The following is a 22,532-nucleotide window of genomic DNA, read 5'->3' as shown; positions in this document are numbered from 1 at the left end:
CTGGTCCTGGCCCAAGACGAGCAGCCTCCCAGAGCACCTGCTTATTCCTATTTACCAGCCATTTCAGATGGGACGTGCCATGAGCACCCTGCTCCACCACATCTCACCAAAGCAGGTGAAATTTTAGCAAAGAGCCCAGTCAGACTCCTGCAGCTTTCATCACAGGAGGACAGTAATTAGTAGCATTCAAATCAAGCAAAACCTGTTTTAATACTTACAAGGTGTTACCTTTAAACAGACACTTCACTAGCAACGTGGGAAATCCTTCTGCTCCCAAAATCAACGTGCACCTCTGCTTCTGTTGCTTAGCATAATCTGAAGGCAGCTCGTTCATTCCTTTTGTCCTCACAGCCATAAGTCTAGAGAGGAAAAGAAATGTCCTATAGTCTGATGGAGGAGGTTGAGAAACAAGCTAGTGTGCTTCATTCTGAAATAAAAAATGAGAAGTTTTCCGAGTGCCCACCTACGAGAACCTTACATCACCTAAGAGTGAGGGAGGAATAGTTTAACGGGTCAGTCCACAGCCTAGAAACAATTTGCTATGAGATTATTTGAAGTTTGCTAAGTCTTCCCTATCGAATTGGCAAATTTATCCACATTTTGTACACAGAAATGAGTCTGATGTAGTTGTGGAGCTGCTCCAACACATATGCATCCCAAATCAACCAGAAACACCCCAAACCAAGCACTTTCTGTCCTTGCTCAGCCAAACACAGCTTATTTCTGTGCTTCTGAAATCTCTCGTTTTTTTTAATACCTAGACTTCAATGGAGATCACAGGCTTGGGTTTCAAATCTTGGAAGCATCTAGAGAAGGGAAGAGGGAAAAAAAAAAACCAAGGCCAACACAGTTGGCAGTTTGGGTGGTATTAAAAAAAAAAGAGTATTCAGGCAGAGCGTAGTGAGAATAGTGGTTTGGAAATACGACCCTAAAGGAAGAGTCTCCAGAGAAACAATGGGAAAGGAATAAATAAAAAGAAAGTTATAAATTCATCTATTTGCTCTTCCCTGACCCTTGCTTTTACTCCTCTTCACAGCAACTACCCTGGGAAAGGCACAATGCCTTCCCCTGTCACAATATTGAGAAAAATTGAAATGGGGAAGAAAGACCACCAGATGCTTTATTGTCTTAGGCGTTTCCACATAATTAGCCGGGAATAAAGGTCCTCTGCATGGTTTCATTGCGCTGAATGAACTTGGATATTGCTACACAGTAGTGTGTTTTATGATTCATGCTCTGTTATCCAGTGGCTTTTTGAAAACTGCCAGCTACTTTATCACTGACGGCCAAGCCTGGGCCTGCAACTTAAAATGCAGCAATGCAAAGTTAACTGTGCATGACAGATGTCCATGAAATTGTTTAACACACGCACGCATGCACACCCCACACACACAGCTCTGTCTCCAGCCCCTCTCTCTCGCTGCGAGGTCAATGTCGCGACTAAATAGAAATAAAACCCAGTTACCGCACGAGAAATTGTGAGCAGCCTCCTGCAATCCCTGCGTGCTCCCAAAGTGGCCGCGAGCAGCAGCTCCCCGAGCTCTCCCTCTGGTCAGGAAACTCAGGACTGAGGGCCCAGGGTTGTAAAGCTCTCCTGGGCTTCTCAGAACCTGCATAGTTGTACTCTAGGAGCACTACCTCCACGGGAGAGATCCATGGGGCCTAACTGCCTCCCTTTACACCTCATTCTACATTGATCTCTGTGGCAGAGGTCCGCAGGGTCTCTCAAGTTCCACTGTGCTCCCACCCTGAGGACAACCCCAGCCAATGTTGTGGTGACATCCTGCCAGGTGGGCCCAAGAAAATGCCAGAAGCAGCATGTTTGTCCACTGGCCGCGCGTGGGAAGCTGCTGGTGCTGGTGTCACCTCGTGGGAAGCCTGGGTGTCTCCGACCCTCTAGTCAAGCCCCCGTGGCACCAAGTGGGAGGGGGGCGAGCATATCCCTCTCCTTTCTTTGCCTTCCATGAACAGCTCTATTGATTGCAATTGGGTTATTAGCATGGGAAGGTGGTACCGAATGTGAATGGAAGTGACAGCAGTGAGGCAAAAGAAAGAGAATGGTGAATTGGCTCCCCCCGGAAAGAGAGGGGAGAAGCCCCCTGACCCTGCCTGGACTCGCTTTGTATTCTGGGATGGACGAGCCCTGGCCCCGAGGTTTGCTGACTGCTCTGATGGGCAGGGAACAGATCCTGAGAACCCGACATACACGCAGCCAACCAAGGGACGTAGAGTGGGATGGATCTGTCCCACCACAGAAATCACCTGCAACATATGGAACATGCAGAAAGAAAATCCAACTTTAGTACAAAACAGAGAAAGATAGGGTCCCCATTTCCTTATGTTGAAACAAATACCTTCTGCTGACTTCATGTAATCTTGCAGAGGAAGCAAAAATACTGCTACAAGTGATGCTGGGCCCTCCTGGCCCAACTTACTCTGCTTAGAGATTTGGGTTTGTGCATGGTGCCCAGCCTGCAGCAAGGTAAATGCAATCCCACCCCTCCGAGTGAGCCATGGAGCTCAGCGGGACTCCGGCGGTCTGCATGCCCGCCCATGTGCATGGGGGTGCATGCGGCCAGTGGGTGGCCCGCTCAACATTTTGGTGGATGTTTCATTCCCACCCCTTTTACTACGACCCTGGTCAGGCCACTTTTATGCCAGTGACAGCTTCATGAAGCACAAAACATGGAGCAATACATGGCATGAAATTGGCAACAAAGCCGAGCAAAAGAAGGAACAATTCTCTGGCAGGATGTGATCACAGTATGGCTGATTGGATCTGGAAGCAGATGCCAGCAGCGGGTATTGTCCTGGTGACTGAAAAGACATGACCCCCGAGGTACAGAAGACAACGAGGCCCTCCTTATGAACCACAGGGGGAGGGGAGAGGAGGTGAAACCAATGAATAAATCAGGCGATGGAAACAGGGGAGAAAAGAAAATGCTAAAAAGGACTTTTATGGGGAGCCGGGCAGCTCAATGTGCAATAGCTCTACCTCCCCAGCTAGCTGAACACTTTCTCAGACAATGGCTTTTTAACAGATGGGAGCCCTGCTGAAAGGGGCCAAGTTGTGTGCGGTTGAGAATCCCTGTTTGTTTAGTCTGCAGCTCGGGCAGGTGTCTGCAGAAAGGCGATCCAGCAGGTTAAGTGTCTCAGAGGCGTTTAACACAGGCGAGCCAGCGTATGGAGGAGGACTGGTTTCACTGGCAGGGCACTGATCTTGTTAGACTTGTGTGTGAAGCCCTGGGGATGGAGAGGAAAAAAGCAACCTCTTTTTTCCTTTTCTTTTAAGGACAGATTTTCTCGTGCTGTGGCAATCAGGCCCTAGCAATAAACCCTGCTGGTGAGGCTGTTTCATTTCACAGATACTGACAGGGCACGAAACATCACAGCTTGCAATGTCACAACTCTGTGCTCCTGCGGGCGTTCGATCCTTTTCCCCTTCTCCTACAATACATTTGAAAATCCAGCTGTTAACAGTACTGCTTTCTGAATGGGCTGCTTCATCTATTTCTGTGCCTACTAGAGGTCCTTGAAATTCCTCTCACACAGCTCCCGACCTCAGCGGTGGGGAATTATCCTCTGCAGTAAGAGAGATGTTGCCATTCTGGTTGATTATGGCTGACGTCTCACTAAAAGAGCAGGGGGTCCCACCAACATTTCCCTTGCACGGTGAGAGATAGATCTGGTTGCAGTCTGGCCCTCTGCTCTCTTTGTCCAGCCTCCAAGCGTTTGCTGACACACTCCCTAGCACCCACAATGGGAGAGTGTTCTTGCAAGACCCTACCAAAAATGGCCAAGTTATAACAGAATGGCCTGTGCCAGCAATGCAAAGCATGGGGACTAAGGTAGGAAAGAAAAATAGTCAGCATTTTGCCTGAGTGCCAATGGGGATGTCACCTCCTCTCGCACTGAACCACAACAATCACTGTAGCTCTGAATTTCATAAAATCATTGAATTTTTAAGGTCAGAAAAGACCACTAAGGTCACCTAGTCCAACCATCAACCCACCGTGCCCACTATGTCCCTCAGTGTCATCTCCACAGTTCTTGCACACGTCCAGGGACGGTGATTCCCTTGCTTCCCCAGGAGCTCCATCACTTCAAACAACCAAAGGAGAGGGCGAAGGGACACCACCAGCTATGTCTGATCCACATGGTGATGGTCTTGGTAAGAGCATGGGTTCTACATGTCCAGAAAGACAGTCATCCTAGTCCAGGCATTTCTAATTCCTCTTTTACCGATTCCTATGTCATCTTGCTGCCTTACTTGCCCTAAAGTTTCTCCATTATCATGGTTCACAGTGGGAATAAAAATGCTGCTCTTACTCTATTAGAGCAGCCCTCTGGAGAATAAACAGTTATCATTAATTTGCACTGTGGTTGCATTACTCAACCAGTGCCTTTTGGCCCCCGGCCCTTTCTTGTACACCTCCAGGTCTGTTTTAAAAGAGGGAAAGGAAAGCTTAGTTCCTATATGGATTGTGTTGCTGCATGGCTACTGAGCCCACTCATAAAAACTCTGCAAAAACACTTCAAAGCAACGCTCACTAGATCAAAAGCTTCATTTCCTGCTTTCTACTTAAAAAACAAAAACAAAAACAATCTTCTCTCTGGCTGAATTGGCTTAAATGCTAGAAAATGTTAACATCCACAGATTGTTACATACGCAATTCGATTTTTGATACCTATTTTCTGGCAACAAAACCAGGGTCCCCAACTAGCAGTCCAGGCACAAAGGTCTTTCTAGATAATTTCCAACCTGTAAAACCTCTGATTTGAATATTTTTGATACAAAGTTAAGCATTTTTTCTTCAAAGCATCTAAGGACCTTGCTAATGCTCTTTCTGAATTTTCCTCTTCCCATTTAGTTATCTTTGTACTATTCATTTTTAGAGGCTTAGAGTGGAGTTTATGCGGCATTAGTATTCATAGGCACATGCTAATTTACTCGTATGTTCAGATACGTAAGTGGGTTTTTTCAAATGAAACAGAGGGGATTAGATCTAGATCACTTGCTCTGAAGAAAAGTTGTAACGAGCCTCAACTTTCTTTTCTTTTCAACACAGAATCAATTACTATAACAAAAGTTTGTATTCCACCCCCCAAAAAAACATAAGCGTTAATCTGCTGCAGCCCTGCAAAAAGGGAAAATAACATATCCTGGCTTGCCCCCCTCCTCCCTCCCCGCGGCTCTCGGTACAGCGGCTGCAGCTGAGGGCGGGCAGCGATGCGGCTTTGCCCGGCTGCACTCACCGGGGAGCAGAGTGTGCTCCTCGCCTGCGTTCCATGGGCACGGAAACGTGCTTAAACCCACACATGTGGCTGAGAGAAACTTGCGCAAAAGCACTGCCTGGCTGTACTGCAGCATGTTCAGCACACGGTTCGAGAGGAGCCATGCCGCATCATGACTCTGTTTTTCGCTTTGTAACTCAGATTTTGAATGCTATTACTCTTAAGTATATTAACATCTGAAAGTCAGCTCAAATGTTCATCACTTTTTCCTGTATTTTCTGTTCGGGAACAAGAGAACTACCTTCTCCAAATCCAGTTACGTTGTGAATTTGATTTGGAATATGTAATCCTCCATGACACGGTAATAAAGTAAAGCAGGGTGCGAGCAAACCATTTGCTGCGCCCTCAGACCGACGGGGCTCCGAGCCTGGCCCTCCCACCTCCACCCCACAAGCCCTGCGTGCCTCTGGGCCGCAGCCATACAGCCACCGGCATTAGTGCTGTGCTTCTTTGGATGCCCTCCAGCGGCCGAGACAGCCGCGCTGCCAGCTTTGCTGTGCCGCAGCAGGAGCAGGGAGCAGCCCGCGCAGACTGGCACGTCCATGAAAAAAGCCTATTTCCAGAGGGCGAGGACTCACCCCCAATAAGCAATGCGTGTACAGCACCCTGCCCTGCAAATGAAGGGGATTTGCAAGCAAAGCCGCAAGCTGTTTTACACCACCGGCCTCTGCACTCCTGGGCATGCTTAATTGTGTCCTCCTGTACAACCTAGAGGCTCGCTCTCCCTTGGGAGTCTAAAATTACAGCTGTTGTTTGGCACCAAACTTGGAGAACATTGCCCTGCTGGAATGTAAATGCCTTGCAGCAAGCTGCAGCACAGTTCATTACATCGTGCGCACAGAAGTAGGGGATGCAAAATCCGATATTCCTGAGAGAGGACAATGAAGAACACTCTCTCTTTTGGTTTGCATCAGTTTGAAATGCCTCTCCTTGCTTTTTCCAAGTACTGAAATAGTTCATCTTTGGCCCTGTGTACATTCAGAGTAGCTCCCTATTGACTTCAGCTGTTGAAATCACCGTATGGCGGTGCTATCCGAAGCAATTCTTCTAAAAGATACTTGTCACTCATCTTTCCATTAGAATCATAGAGACATTAAGGTTGGAAAAGACCACTAGAATCACCACAGCCAACCACCAACGCATCCACACCATGCGCACTAACCATGTCCCTCAGTGCCACATCTCCATGGTTCTTGAACACCTGCCACCTCCCCTGGGGAGCCTGTTCCAATGCATCACCACTCTTCCTGGGAAGCAGTTTTTCCTACTATCCAAAACCTTCCCTGGCACAGCTACCTGTCATCCTACTGCTGTGACCTGGGAGAAGAGGCTGACCCCCACCTTGCCACAGTCTCCTCTCAGGCAGTTGTAGAGAGTGATAAGGTCTCCCCTGAGCCTCCTCTTCTTCAGAGTGAGCAATTGGAGTTCCTTCAGTCACTCCCCATAAGACACTTATGTGCTCCAGACTCCGTATGGCTCTGTTGCCCTTCTCTGGACACCCTCCAATGTCTTCAATGGCTTCAATTTTTCCAATTTGAAATTTCCAATCTGCTTGTGTTGATACTTCAGACAGTATTTGGTCACGTGACCCAGAAGAGCTGCCCTGGGGCAGATGTGAACAGGTGGGTTGCAGAAGGAATGCAGGTCCTGAGTGCATGCCACGGCCCTGCTGCTTCCAGGAGTCCTCTCCAACAGCTCTGGGTTTCCTGCAGGCTTTGCATTGCTTTGGCCTCTGCCTACGTAAGGTTCAGAATGTCCTGAATGCATGTTGACCATTTTGTAAACTGGTTTAGGAGGGCAGAGTGCTTGATAGATTGGGGCATCCAACGCTGCTTGTTTAGCAAGGAATGCTCTCTTAATTTCTTATTGTTGTGCATGAGATTTAGTGCAGATCCTTTAATTTAAATGTCAGAATGTGAGCAGTAATTTATTTCCATAAAATGAAAAGCAATAAAGTCAAATATATTAAGCTCTGGCTGTGAGAGCTCAGATTATACAATTTATAATTGTTTTAAAAAAAAGAAAACAGCAAAAAACTACGCCACAAAGGATGAGTTATTGTCACTCACTTAAGCATTTGATTCAGGGCTGGTGAAAGCAGCCACAAGAGAAAAAAAGAAAAAAAGAGAAAGAAAGAAAGAAAGAGCAGGAGGAGCCAAAGTACGTGGGACACCAAAAGGTCCTTACGGCCAGCACTGCCAGCTGCACAGCCCAGGGCCCTGCCACTGTGCAAGCTGTAGGATACCAGCATTCTCCATAACTGCTTCTTACCTTTCTTACTGTCACTAGTAATTAAGACATTGAAAGCTCCTAGTTCTGACCGTAGTGCAGGGTGACCAGGCTTGCAGCCGTTCCTCATCTCACACCAAGAATCAACGGGCAACCTCAATTTGTGCATTATGCCCTTAAAATTACATTCTCTGGCATCTGATGAAATATATAAGGGAGCAAGACTCTTTTTCTCAGTAGCAGAGAAGATTGTTTTTCAGTGCCCAGCACCTGAAACAGCAGAGACCTGGTCCTCCGTATACACCACTGCTGATAAAACTCACAATCACAATGTGAAGGGGGATTCAGGTGATGATTATCTGAGCCAAACCAAAAAGGACTACACATAGAAACAAAGGTTAATGATGAAAACACGTGTTTCTGAAGGCAGGGTGGTACTGCAGCTGCCAGCTGCACCAGGACTCAAGAAGGTGGAGCTCTAATTCCTGCTCTGTCGAGCCGTCTCTAATACAGCCATCAGTAATGGGGAATATCTAAATTACCCTTGCAAAACCTTGGCTTCAGAGAAAGTGTTTAGACACTGAAAAGCACATTATAATCCTGTTCTTTCTTCCTTCAAATGTACAGTCCTCGCTGTCAGGATTTAAGGGACACATGAGAGCCAGACCTGAGGACAAAACCGCCGGGAACAGCCTTCCAAAATTCTGCCATATACCACAGTTAGAGAAATTACAGAGACCAACAGCAGCCACTGAGGCTGAACTAAAGAACCCAAATTCTGGGGGCAGCACATCTTCTGCTAAGCCTCGCCATGTCCGTGCCTTCTGCATCTTTTCAGGAAAGCAAACCACAAACCTTCCCGGCTCCCCGTGGTCATTGGAGCTGGCTTGTGCCGGTACAATGTGTTATTATTTTGGGGCAGAGTGGCTGGAAAGCTGCACAGAGGAAAAGGATCTGGGGGTGTTAGTTGCCAGCTGGCTGAACGTGAGCCAGCAGTATGCCCAGGTGGCAAAAAAGGCCAATGGCATTCTGGCTTGTGTCAGAAATATTGCAACCAGCAGAAGCAGGGAGGTGATTGTCCCTCTGGACGCAGCTCTGGTGAGGCTGCATCTCAAACGCTGTGTTCAAGACAGACATCAAGGCCCTGGAGCAAGTCCAGAGAAGGGAACAGAGCTGTGCAGGGTCTGGAGCACATAAGTGTCTTATGGGGAGTGACTGAAGGAACTGTAATCGATCACTCTGAAGAAGAGGAGGCTCAGGGGAGACAGTTCTCCTCTGAAGCTCAGAAAGCAAATGGTATCCTGGGCTCCATCATGAGAGGGGTGGCCAGCATGGACAGGGAGGAGATCTCTACTCTGCCCTTGTGAGGCCCCATCTGGAGTACTGTATCCAGGTCTAGGGCCCCCAGTACAAGAAAGACAGAGAGCTGTTGGAGAGGGTCCAGAGGAGGGCCACAAAGATGATCAAGGGGCTGGAGCACCTCCCCTACGAGGACAGGCTAAGGGAGCTGGGCTTGTTCAGCCTGGAGAAGAGAAGGCTGTGGAGTGACCTCATTGCAGCCTTTCAGTACCTGAAGGGAGCCTATAAGTAGGAAGGGAGCCAACTCTCTGAAAGGGTAGATAACAGCAGGACAAGGGGGCTGGAGAAGCTGCAGTTGCAGCAGGAAGGTAATTTGGCTGCAAGAAGGGCTTTGGCAGAACCTGGCTGCTCTACTTGGTGAGACAGGGAGGGTACAACTGTAAGGGTTTATAAGGACTGGCAACTAGGGAGTGCTAAGTGTTGATACCTACCTGGTCTCCTTGCAGTCTCTACCTCGAACAGGATGGAGAGCTTTCACAGCAGCTCCTCCAACACCACTTAATGCCATCACTCGCAGGCTTCAATGAAGCTTGAATAGCAGCATTCACCTCAGGCCGGGCATACACACACCTCCTTTTTGCTAACCCCTAATGTATTCATTGCCTTATTTTCATACATGCTGATTGAATAGCGATTTATCCCTCCAGTGCGAGACTGGTCCCTCCATACTAAATGTGAAATCTTTATTCCAACCAATGTCTAAATCATTGTTTTCTGGCGGCGCAGATCATGTGGCAGAGATTATTAATAGCTCTGGTCTCTACACCACTTGACACGGCGCTCCAGCTGTCATTCTGCTCCCTGGCTCGTATGATTCTTGCACTGGTGAAGTGCCAGGCTCGGGCCGAGCCCATCAGTCACTGTCAGGCGGCACCCGGTGATGAATAGCCCCGCAAGCGCCGTGGCGGGCCCAGCTCCCGTTCACACGCGCCTGACTTTCACCAGCTCCGGCCCGCCAGCTGAGGCTGGGCCTGCCGAGGTGGGCTGCGGCGACCTGGAAAGAGCACCTCCCGCACCCCGGATTAGTTAAAAATGAAACAAATCCTAATGCGATCATGTCACTAATTATGCATTTAATTCAGTTATGAGGAGCTAATGGCTCCCTCAGTGACAGCTTTCACTGCTAAAAGGCAATTCATTCCTGAAACCGAGAAATCTAATTACACAAAATGCTTCGTCCTAATCCTTTCAAAGAATAATCTTATTTGTAGACATTAACATCCCAGATGCTGCTGCTGTTTGTCCATTATGACAGTGTTTGTCCTGAATAATGTATAAATAGCTCTTTCTGGACAGTTGCATGTCACTAAATCAATACAATTTGCTGCCTTCTGTTACATTAAGTCAGCCTGGGCAAGCTGGAGAAAATTAACCTTTTGTTTCCCACTCAAAAGGGCCTTTGAAATTAGAAACAAGAAAGGGTTGGAGGGCCTATGGGAATCATGAGATCTCTTTTTTTTTTTTTACGCCCGCAAAAGCATTCAGCAGATCTGCAGGCTGGTGATGGATCTGTCTTCCGAAATATTGGCGACGCATTGCCAGGCAGCAGGGAAGGCACAAAAGGGAAAATGGTGGCCTCCTTTCTCATCTCTTCCTTAAACGTTTCGCGTTTCTTTTACCAAAGCAGCTTAATTACAGTAAACTCCCACCATAGTGTTTTGTTGTCAAGGGAACAGTGCTGCTGCTGAGCTGTTCCTTACCAGTTGTCGTGGCTCCCACTGTAAGGTGAGGAACATCCCCGCTGTGTGGCTCCCTACACAAAAAGCCCTTCAAACAGATGGAAGATCCTACAGAGTAAGACGTCTTTTCCTTACATTGTATATAACCGAGAAGATGAGCTGAAGATATGCATCTTCAAACAGAAGTACCACCAAATCATAGAATTGCTTAGGCTGGAGGAAACCTTAAAGACAACCTAGATCCAACCCCCCTGCCATGGGCAGGCTTGCCAACCTGTAACCACTGCCAACCAGGCTGCCCAGGATCCCAAATGTGGAGATGGATTTCCATCTTGTAGCCTATTTATTGCATGCATCATAACTGCCTTCATCTATCTCTGTGTTGAAGGACCAGCCCTCCCCCACATCTACTAGGAGAGTTCCAAACTTCCATGGGACATGCCAGTAGTAGCTCAAGGGACGCTCTGAGGATCTATCAAATCTCATCCTTATGGAAGCCTTCAGGACTTATGGTTTGTAAATCAAGAACCCAGGACCCACTGAGACCTCCCTCTCAGCCTTTGCCAGGCATCAGGAGGGTAGCTGAGCAGTGCTCGGGGTGGAGGAGAGGGCTCTGTACGAACTCATTACCAAACCCATTCTTCAATTCAAAGTAAGCACGAAGGGTACGTACTCAATGTTCCACTATAAAGCTATTAGGAAACGAAGCTCTTGGAAAAAGTCCAGCACTAAGAAATTATGTCCAAGCTCCTTGCAGAGTAGCTGTGACACCTTCAGCTCTTATTTTTCCCCCGTGTGTCCATTCAGGCAGCCTAAGAGCAATGGCACTAATTCACTGCCTTCCTGAAACAGCACTGAGGGAATTCGGCAAGCAGAAGGTCTGGGGGCAAATTACAAAGTGACCTGCTACCCAAAAAAGTGCAGAGAATGAGTGAGAAGACATCAAGGTTCTCAATTGTGATTTGACATGCTATTTGGGCTCTGACTACCACACAGGTCCTCTTGCTGTATTCCCATGATTTTCCATGGAGATAGCCAGATCTGCAGGGGCTGGGGGACATAGATACATAGTTATGTCAGGTCAGCACTTTCCACATGTATTAAAGGTATTTAAAATATTCACTGTATCCATTTGAATATTTTTAGGGGGATTAATTGTTCAAATCTAAAAAGTTTATGCCACTCTAATGGACTACTAATGGAAGAAGCTTTTTAAAAAAGCTCTGCATTGTTCTGAGCCCGGACTGTGACCCAGCCACCAGGTATAATACGTACCAGAATCTATCTTACCCTGTGAAATTTAGATTGCAAATCCATTATGATAGAGTCTGTGTCTTTATGTATTGTGCACTGCTGAGCAAGCTCACAGAGCTCAATAAATAATAAATGGTAGGAACTTGACCTTGAATATTAAACGTGATCTGAACGATTCTTTGCCTGGGATTTCAGGGTCCTTTTTCCCCCAGCAGCTTTGCTGTGGGCAGCGGTGATGGAACAGAGAAGCTACCCCTGCGTTCTTGCAGGGCTCGGTCTGATCCTGAGTCACAGCTGTTTCCTGTGCTGACAAAACAAGAGGGATGGCACTGCCCACTCTAGTGGCTGGTAGGGGATGCCAACATAGGCAGCTCACCGCTGCCAACCTCGTCCACAGAGCTCCCCACTCCTATGTGCCTGGCAGGAGTCTTTTGTGAGCTCACTCAGGCAGGAAACCATGTATTTCAAATCATTTTGAGAATACTATTTCCCCTTGACCATCTCAGAAGTAATTCCTGCATTAGCTGAAGGAAGACAGTGATAAAACACACAAGAACCGTCTGCTGGCCACAGTGGTTACAGCCAGTGCCTGGAACCTCATTTGGAGAACAGGATATCGCAAGGTTACTAATTTATTGCTGGCAGTGAAGAGGCCACATAGAAAGGGCTTCCTTGCAGCTCTCATGATAAATAACAGTTCCCTCCCTGCTTAGTCAGGAACTAGTGCTTAGTGGCAGGTTTAGTTTTCGTTTAATTAAACAAATCGGACACAGTCTCTGGTTTCTGGTAAGGAAAGACCACAGAAACAGGCAGATGCCGAGTCAGGAGGGAGAGGAGGCAAATTATATTTTCTTTCCCAAAGGAGTCACGGGTCTTCAGAAAAGCCTTTTCACCCCTCATCACATAGATTGCCATGTCTTACTGCACCGACAACAGAGCTGGCCAGATGAGAGAACCATGTCCACTGCTGTAGGTGCGGCATTAGAGATCCAGAACAGAGAGGAAAGCATAGGTGTGTAGGTAGGTATTACATCACCAGGTCTGTCTCCTGATTAAAAAGGGCATTGCAATTGTATCAACAGGAACAAGAAGAAAATCCCTTGAATCACAGAATCATTTAAGTTGGAAAAGACCACTAAGATCATTATGTCCAGTCATCCACCTACCACCAATATTGCCCCCTAAATCATGTCCCTAAGTATTATATCTGCCCTTTCCTTGAATACCTTCGGGGATGGTGACTCCATTATTTCCCTGCACAGCCTGCTCAGTGCCTGCCCACTCATTCTGAGAGAAATGTTTCCTAATATCCAACCTGAACCTCCCTTGGTGCAACTTAAGGCCACTTCCTTTCATCCTGTTGCTGGTTACACAGGAGCAGAAGCCGACCCCCCACCTCACCACAACCTCGTTTTAGGCAGTTGCAGAGAGCAACAAGGTCTCCCTTGAACCTCCTCCTCTCCAGACTGAACAATCCCAGTTCCCTCAGTCACTCCCCACAAGACTTGTGCTACAGACCCTTCACAGCTCCATTGCCCTCATCTACAAACCTTTTGAGTTTCCAGCCAAGGAAACAACTGAGCCCATCCTGCCAGAGGGGAAGGCACAGACCTGTGTCCTAGCAGGGCACAAATGTGCCAGGGGATCACTTCAGGGACAAACAAGCCAGGGAACACAAGTTCCTGACCTTTTGCCTCAGGGATGCTGTTCTTTTGGTTCCCAAGTGAGCTTTGGCTTAATCTAGTGTTAGTTTAATCATCAGGCATCTGAAATGAAAAACGAACACAACAAAGCACTTCTCAACTAAGTCCTATTGTCTCTATCTGGAATAGTTTCCAAAAGGAAAATCTATCACAATGCCATCTATGAGGGAAGTGATTAATATATCTCTTTTATATTCTAAAATACACCTATAAAAGCTGGCTGGGTACTGGCACCATAATTTTCTCCTGTATTTTCATGTATTCTAGGTGTTTGCTTTTTTTTTTTCTTTTTGCTGTGAGATTGTTTTAGCAGTCAGTGAGAAGAAAATCACTGCAAACTCAACACTCGTTATGAGGATGGAACAAATAGCATCAGTTTCAGAACTATCAAAAAACTACAGATCCATGTAAGAACTACCTTTACAATTTAAATAAATGTTATGTTACCACTTACCCAGGGATCAGAGCAACAACGTATTCATTTCAGCTCAGAATAACAAGGTAACCTCAAGCAGCACTGAGAGACTTTGTCCCTTGCACATAGCTTGCACTGAACGCTCAAAACACCAGAGGTACCTCAGAGGTTGTTTGAGCAGCACCTGAAGAGTTAGAGGCTCAGGAAAGGCAGCATCTAGCAGGCCACCATCAGCTCTGCTCTGCACTTAGCTCACTGCAACATTTGTGCCTGCCTGAGCAGGCCTGGGTGGTCAGGCAGAAAACACAGCTGAGCAGCCGGGCTCGGGCACCCCTCCATCACTGTCACTAAGTGAAACAGAGGACCCTTACATCATTTCATTTACTATTTCAATGATTACATAGATCATTGCCTTCTCATTGTTTCAGTGATAGATTTAATTAACTTCCAATTAATCACAGAGGGTGATATTTAATGCTCAGCCCTGCACCAAGCGCAGTGTCACAGACCAAAGAATATATTTTGAAGGCTTCAGTAATCAAGAGGTCATGGAAGATAGATGTTGCTCACCAAAAAGAGAGAGAGAGAAGATAAATTTGTGCGTCTGCTCTGCTCTAGCTAACTGTTTTAGGATAATCGTTTCACATCCAAATTATAACTTTCCAAAAGGCCCATCCATGCACAAAGCCAGATAAAAGGGAGGAGGCAAGGGGCAGGTAATAGGATCATCTTAGAGACTCCATAGGGCTGTAATTCCTATCTGAGGGCAGCAGCAGCATTTGCAGCTGCAGTGGTTAAAGCCCTGGCAAATTGGAGAAATTTTCTGTTGGATGGAACATTTTTTTAAAAAGCAAAAACTAAACCCAAATCAATGACAAAAAGAAGTTTCATCACATTAGGAGTGATTACATGCAGCATAAACCCTAAATTTCATCTGCTGCCTTTCCAGTGGCAGGGTGTCAATGCCAGACCATGTGCCAGTGGCCTTTTAGAAGGGTTTCCCAAGGCCTTTGTTAGAAATAAAATAATGCCTACAGGCACAATGCCTAACAGGACTAACTGTTTGGTCTGAAAGAAAAGACAATAGCATTGAGGTGAGGCAGTAACACCAACCCAGAGAATCTGGAAGGACCAGAAAGAAAGAGGAAACCAGGCCTGGTTTGAAGAAGCCACGGGATTTGGGACATTATCCATGAGATATGTCAAGAAGTGCCTGAGAAAAGGGAAGGCTCAGACAGAGAGGTCAGGCGGGCTGGGGCAGCAATGCAGAAAGTCATGTATGCACTGAACTTGCCCTTGCTGCGATCATAGTGTCATAGAATCACTAGGGTTGGAGAAGACCCCTGAGATCCCCAAGTCCAACCACTAACCCATCCCCACCATGCCCACAAACCATGTCTCTCAGTGCCACATCCACATGGCTCCCCCAGGGACCCACCTCCACCACCTCTCTGGGCAGCCTGTGCCACTACCTCATCACTCTTTCTGAGAAGAAGTTTTGCCTAATACTCAACTGGAACCTCCACTGGAGACCAGCCCATCCTTGGTTGCTCACCCATGCTGGTCCCAGACTTCTGGCCCAAGCAGGTCCCTGCACCACTACTTTCCTCACTGCCTCCAAAGACACGCTGTCTACTGCCAGCCTCAGCACCTGTCTTTCATTTCACAAAGAGCCATGAGAGAGGAGGAATGCCCCCAAATCCTTGTAACCAGCAAAACCCCTAAACCCTTCCTGTCTGGGGCAATCGTTCCATAGCGTGTAGTGTAAAAGCAAATACAGTGAGAAAGAAAGGAGCAAGTCCGTGCTTGTGGAGAAATCTTCCCGTAAGGACTTCTCCCATGTGGGCAGTCCTGGCCAACCTGACACTGCGGTAGTAAATTCAGCAACGTGCATGTGTGTGCATGTGTGAGTGGGACAGAGGCACAGCAGGAAAGCTTCTAACAAATGCAGAGTATGATTCTTCCCTTTCCTTTCCTATGGCTAATCTCTGAGTGCAAAGTAATTATCTTTCTCATGACTTTAAATCTCTCTCTCTGGTATATTCTTGCCTGTCCAACATGACTTTACAGCTCCTTCATCTGGCACACAGCTGGCATGCCTCACGGTGGATTCCTCTAAAGAGTGATTTAAAGTTGCTTTCCATCAATGTAAAACTAATGAGCAAGAAACATCTTGACACATGGTAACTGTAAGCAACACACTTGGTCAGCTGTGCACAAGAAAGACACCCTCACTTAAGGCTTTCCAACTGTTCCCGTACAAGCACTCACAAAGCTCAAAGCCCAGGATGCTTATTTATTGGTATCTTCACTTACCCAGGTGTCTTTTTTCAGATAGACACTCCACATTTCCAATACATCTTCCCATCTGGAAGTGCTGCTTCTCTCTCCCTCTGTTTCTAGAGATGCACACTGAAACTGATTTTAAACTGGTTTTAAACTACAGGACACGCTGGCTGCTTTTAGCTTTACAAAATAATAATAATAATAATAAAGTAAAAATAATAATAAAAAAATCAACCTGAAGCTTTTTCTGTAGCCCTGAGCACCAGGGTATCTCAGCACCCTGTCCCAGCAGGATGAACACAGCCTGCTAGCTTCACCAGTGTGATCCTGGATTTACCTCAGCTGAACCAAAACACTGTGAAATCATTTCAGATTTACACAGGCATCCATGAGAAGAGAGTTTTGACTCCATCCAATTTATTTTCATTTCTCCCCTGTGAAACAGAGAAGCCTGAGCATAAATGAAACCTCTAGCCAGCCTTTTCTAACACAAATAACTAAAGCTAGACACCAAGCAGGCTCAGGCCTTTAAAGATAAGCATCCCCATATACTTTACCTTCATCTAAATAACAGTTTGTTGGCATTTCAAGGATTCGGCTCACTTGAAAGCCAGCTTCATATTTAGAACCTAGATGTGATTTTGTGGTCAGTTTCAAAGCCATGAATGCAACTGAGGTGATACTACGGGAACTCGGTATCTAACAGCTGAGTGTTTGAAACTCCATGCTTCATGGCCACATTTTTCGTAGCCAAAATTTAAAACATGTTGTCTGTAACATATTCTTTAAACACAAAATCATCTGTGGAGAGAAAATGTCTTCCCCTATGTAAGATCACTCAATAAATTCTTGTGGAGTCCTAAGACTCTCTAAGGCAAATGTTTCTGTCTTACTTGAATATACATAAGGCAGGGCTTCTATGATTCCAGCCAGATGTAGTTGTGGGAAACAAAACAAACACCACAGAAAGAAGCCTTTACTCACAAATGATCTAAAGATAAATGGAAGAACAACTTTTGTGCCTGAAAGTTTGTGTGCTTTTTCCAAAACATAACAGACTTCCTGGAAAGAGGATCCCAAGCCTGGAGGACCATACTCTCCAAGCAGGCCAACATGAGCAAACCAACACCAAGCTCACAGGCATTTTCTTTTAAATACTGTCATTTATGAGTCCTTGCTCTACTTTATGCCTTCCTTCTCAGTGCATTCTGAACCTTAATTACAAATAAATGCTTTATTGCAGATTAATACTTTGCTATTGCCTTTGTTATATCAATGTATGAGGAGCTCTCTCCGACTTTCTTTCTTATTTCTGCTCCCCAAAGTCCATTTCCCATTCCCAAAAGCAATTCCCTGCCTCCTAGATCTGCACAGACAAACGGATCATCTTCTGCACTCCCCAACGCCATGGGAAAAATGCTTGCTCTGTACCCTGCATGAACAACAGAGCTGATTGCAGAGCACAGTGACATACTTGAACTTCTCCCACCCTGTAACATCTCAGTCTACGCCAACCGCAATGCTCACCACAAAATTGCCAAAGAAAAGCAAACAAAAATCAGTTCCTCCCCAATCTAGTCTTTCTGCCTCATTACAGGAAGAACTTCCTCAAAAGAAACTCAAGTCACTGGTGAGCAGAAATTAAATACGCAGGGAGAGTGAGGACAGGCATGTTAGCAAATGTGTGGGCACATACCCACGCACACCATGCTGTCCAGGAGTGTCGCTTTGTCACTGTACAGCTGACAACAGTCTAACAAGTATGCTGTAGAGGAGCATCCTTCATTTGTCTCCTGGCCACAATCCCTCTGAAACACTGGAGAATTAAAAGGCATTTCTACTACAACCCCAAAATACTTACTGCACAAAACACATCAGGATACTCTAAAAATGATGCAGGTATAAACCTACTTCCTAGCAAAGCAGCATCACTGCTTGCTGAAGGATGTGACCGCTAGTTTGTACAAACACGCAATCTCAGTTGGTGTAGGATAGCACCGATGCAGTGCTGTTCCCTGGAAGCTGAGTGTCTGCAGTGTCTGCTGTCTGGACTTGGCCTTGCTGGTAGATCAGATCATGTAAGTGGCCCTTCCCAGAAGTTATAAACAGCACAGGAAAAACCCTATAGCTTGCTGAAAGTCTTGCTGCTTCTTTAAAAATATCCAGCGCTGGACACTGCAAATGCTGGAAAAGATGAATTGCTAGTCTGATTTAAAGCAGTTGTAAATCTTTCAGCTGTTTACCTCTCCATTTACTTTCAGGGGCTATAAAACACTCAGGGATTGAGGAAGACATCTGTGGAGCTGAAGGCTCCTGAACATGCATGCAGTGAGAAGAAGCACCAGAGGCCCTAGGCAGCTGGATCCCACTAACCTTGAGAGCTTAGGACTCAATCTCTTCCTCTGAAGCTACCAGAATTCATCTCTTCTTTGGGCCAATGAAACTAAAAGCTCAGAAAGGATGCCAGGAAAAGAAGAAAGAGACAAGAAAAGAAGGATTTGATCATTTAAGAAAAGACCAAATCATGTATATCTGCAGTGCTGGAAAACTATTTTGGAAACATCCTTATACTGCCTTGAAAGAGATGACCACCAGGCTCACATCCATTCTCAGCCTATCCGAGGTGTCCCTTTGGTCCCCTCCCCTCTTGGTGACTCAAGGTTACTCCACTTAAAATGTTCATTTTTGTATCCATGAGTACACATTAATGTGCTTCCAGGCTATTGAGATGGAGCTTTTCAACATCCCCATCACCTTACATTAAATTCCCTACAGTCTTAATAAGGTGCAATTTCACTTGACTCTACCTTGCATCTCTACTGAATTAAGACCTCCTACAATGGTGCACTCATTGTAACAAAAATTAAATATATTTCTATACATTTATGTGGCCACCCTCCCTAGCAAATAACAAACAATAGGGCATCTGTCGACAGTGTCTTGATGGATTTCAATCTTGCAACCTCTGCGTCTCTGCCTCTGACTGCATCAGCTTATTTGGCCTAATTAACCTGAGTTTTCCTTGCTCAACAGAAATCATCTCCATGAAAAAGACATAGCTTGCAGATTCTGAGAAGGGATTCTCCGTTTTGAAATATGAATGAGAACATGCTCCAGGCCATCTGGCACTGCCCTTAGTAAATTCCAAAATGGATTTATTACAAATTAAAAAGGAATTTTGGAACTACATATTTTTCAGACCAATCTAGTGTCTACGTATAGCTAGAGAGTGCAGAAGCGTGGTGATGTGCAGTCAATATTCGAACAAAGGTTCCCCCCAAAAATCTTTCTCCACCTCTAATGATTAACCCTAAGGGCTGGGCTATTGGTAGCATAGTATAGTATTGCCTGTAGCAGCAGCTATCATGGCTTCTCAAAGCCAGACTTGCTCTCACGTTGAAATAAGCATCACAAATAATTGATGACTGGAAAGCATTTGCCATGTTTCAGTGAGGAACAGGTGGAGCCATGAAAGAAGTCAGCAGGACCCACCCGCACAACTCAAAAAAATGGGTTTTCATCCTATTTGGATCCCCTCGCACCATCAGGCAATGTGCTGCAGAGAACAGAGACCTCATTTACCACTGTGCAAAGCAGCTGCAGATCTGGAAGCAGCATACCAAACACGTGCAACACTCAAGATAATACAGTTGTTATAAAGGCAAGAATTAGCTTTAGCATCATGAACATTAATGCAATTGCACTGCTAATGAGACCTGAGCAAGTAACTCCATATGGTGATGCACCAAACTACTTGGGGAGTTCAGCAACACACATCACTGTGTGACACAGCTATCCCTCATGGGATGCTCCTGGGACATTTGTTTCCTATACCTGTTTGTCAGAAATCTGTTTATTCCATATAACCTGCCAGACTAGCAGCAGGCACTGGGAGTTATCACTCAGTTCAACAACGAGGGCAGGTTTGTTTCTTTGCTTGCCTGTTGTCAGGAGCAGAATTAGGTCTTTTAAGCATAAAGGAGAGAAATAAGATGGTGGGAGAATGACCCTCCTACACTCTGTTGCTGCAGGAGCAAGAGCTTTAAACTGGCAATTTTAAAAGCATAGCTCTGTTAAATAAATAATCCAAGAAATTGGGAAAGCTGATTTTCTAGTCAAAGAACAAACTCATTTCTGAGTAGTTTCATTCACTTGGGAATAGTGCATATTTAATAGGAAAGAAATACCTACCAAAGCCCACATGCAAGATTTACATTCGACTGAGTGGAAAGGAATACTGAAAAGAATTGCTACATTTTGGTGGAAATCTTCAGCTTTCAGTATTTGTGAATTTAGGAACACTTTAATTTCCAAAGAGCTTTCACTGAGGCATGGCTATCCCCTAAAAAAAAAAATGAAAAAGCAAACTTGCTGAAAAAAATTAATTTCCAGTGGTTCTGTTCTATTCCCTCAGGTCTTTAAAAATCTCAGATTGAAATGGATGAATATGCAAGTGCCACTTATTGACGGCCTCCCACAAGCAGTGAAATCCTTTGAAATCATTGTGGAGGTAATTGTAAAAGAAGTTATATGCATAAAATTACTTCTCTGGTGCAATACGGATCATAAATCAGTTCACAATCAATCTATCCACAACTATTTCAATCTAGAAGATTTAAAAACATGTATCTATACATAAATACCTAAAGTTGAATGATTAGTAACACAGGGACACGCGATTGGAAAATGATTTCTCTCTTAATGCGATGCTGCACAAAGGAGCTGTAGAATATTTTCATGCTCATTGGATTTAACACAGCAACTTGCTGGCTGATGGGTTTTGTATTACCTAATTAAACCAACATGGTGAAAATGTTAGGCCAACCCTGGCCGCAGCAGTGACTGGGCTTGATTATGGGTGTAACAAAATATTCTTTTATTTTTCCCTTACAACTCTTGAAAGTCAAGAAGTCACCTGTGCAGAAGCACAGGGCTCTCAGCGCTTTGCCTAGTCATTCAGTGTCACACCTTAACTGGTTTTAAAGAGCTGGCTCACAGGTGGGAGAAAGGGAAGAGAAGGCATCAGCTACAGATCAATCAGACCACTGGTGATAGAGAGAAAGCTGTGTGCTCCTGAATAGTTAGCATGCTACGTACCACCATCAGCACCTGCGTGGGGTTGAAGCCACAGAGTAATAGGGGTTGGAAGGGACCTCTGGAGATCCCCAGCCCAATCCCTGCTAGAGCAGCTCCCTGCAGCAGGTGGCACAGGAAAGTGTCCAGGCGGGTCCTGAGGACCTCCAGAGAAGGAGACTCCACGACCCCACTGCGCAGCTGCTCAGTGCTCTGTCACCCTCACAGGAAGGTTCTTCCTCATGTTCGTATGGAATTCCTGCGTTCCAGTCTGTGCCCGCTGCCCCCACCTCTGCACACCACAGAATAGAGCCTGCCCCCAACCTGTAGATATTGACAAACTCTGATCAGATCTGCTCTCAGCCTTCTCTTCTCCAGGCTGAACAGCCCCAGCTCTCTCAGCCTTTCCCCATGCAGGGGATGCTCCAGGCCCTCATCATCTTTGTCACTCTCCATTGGACTCTTTCTAGGAGATCCTTGTATTTTTTGAACTGGGGAACACAGAACTGCACGCAGTACTCCAGATATGTCCTCACCAGGGCACTTCCCATAAAAAGCTAATCCCATAAAAATACAAAACTCTGAAAATGATGTGTTCTTTTGAGCAGCTCCTATGCAACAAAATACAAGGATTATTGGAACAGGCTGCACAGGGAGGTGGTGGAGTCACCATCCCCAGAGGTTTTCTAAAAAGGGTTAGATACGTACGGCACTGAGGGATGTGGTCAGTGGGCATGGGTTGATGGTTGCACTTGATGACCCTGAAGGTCTATCCAACTTTAACAATTTGGTTCTATGATTTTTTAGAAGTTCACAAACAGGATTGGCAGGGTTGGCTGAGATGAAACATGGAGCAGGTATGTCCACTAAGGTCCATACCCAAGTTTTACTTCCTCCTAAGGAAAAACCTTACAGCAAGGCCCTAGATCAATTGCTTCATTTTATAAGTAGGAAAATATTTTAAAATGTGAAGTAAATACATTGAATGGATGCTGAGCTTTACAGAAAAAAAAGACTGCAAAAGGATATTTCCAAAGCACAACATGAGCAGATTCTGACTGTGTTCACATACTTAGAATAACAGTAGGTGAAATACATTATTAGTGACTGTTGATGTTGACTTTTACATTTTCCAAGGGTAAGGTTTATAACTAATGAGTCCCATAGTAGCCCCATGTTACAAGAAATAACACCATTATAATATCAAAGCAGTAACCAGAGCACAGAGCAGACTGCAAT

The 22,532-nt window shown here is 45.7% G+C and overlaps 1 long non-coding RNA gene across 3 annotated transcripts in view; it reads right to left on the bottom strand.

Annotated features, from left to right (window-relative positions):
• Nucleotides 1–22,532, bottom strand: part of LOC112532397 — a 57,663-nt gene that overhangs the window by 6,193 nt on the left and 28,938 nt on the right. For all 3 annotated transcript variants that reach the window (XR_005859147.2, XR_005859145.2, XR_005859146.2), the window contains exon 3: nucleotides 219–359. This is a non-coding gene — a long non-coding RNA (uncharacterized LOC112532397). The remainder of the gene's footprint in view (nucleotides 1–218; nucleotides 360–22,532) is intronic.

This window comes from Gallus gallus, chromosome 4 (assembly GCF_016699485.2).
Source record: "Gallus gallus isolate bGalGal1 chromosome 4, bGalGal1.mat.broiler.GRCg7b, whole genome shotgun sequence".
Taxonomy (NCBI): domain Eukaryota; kingdom Metazoa; phylum Chordata; class Aves; order Galliformes; family Phasianidae; genus Gallus; species Gallus gallus.
The sequence above is the reverse complement of the archived record's forward strand: the minus strand, read 5'-3'. Positions and strand labels throughout refer to the sequence as shown.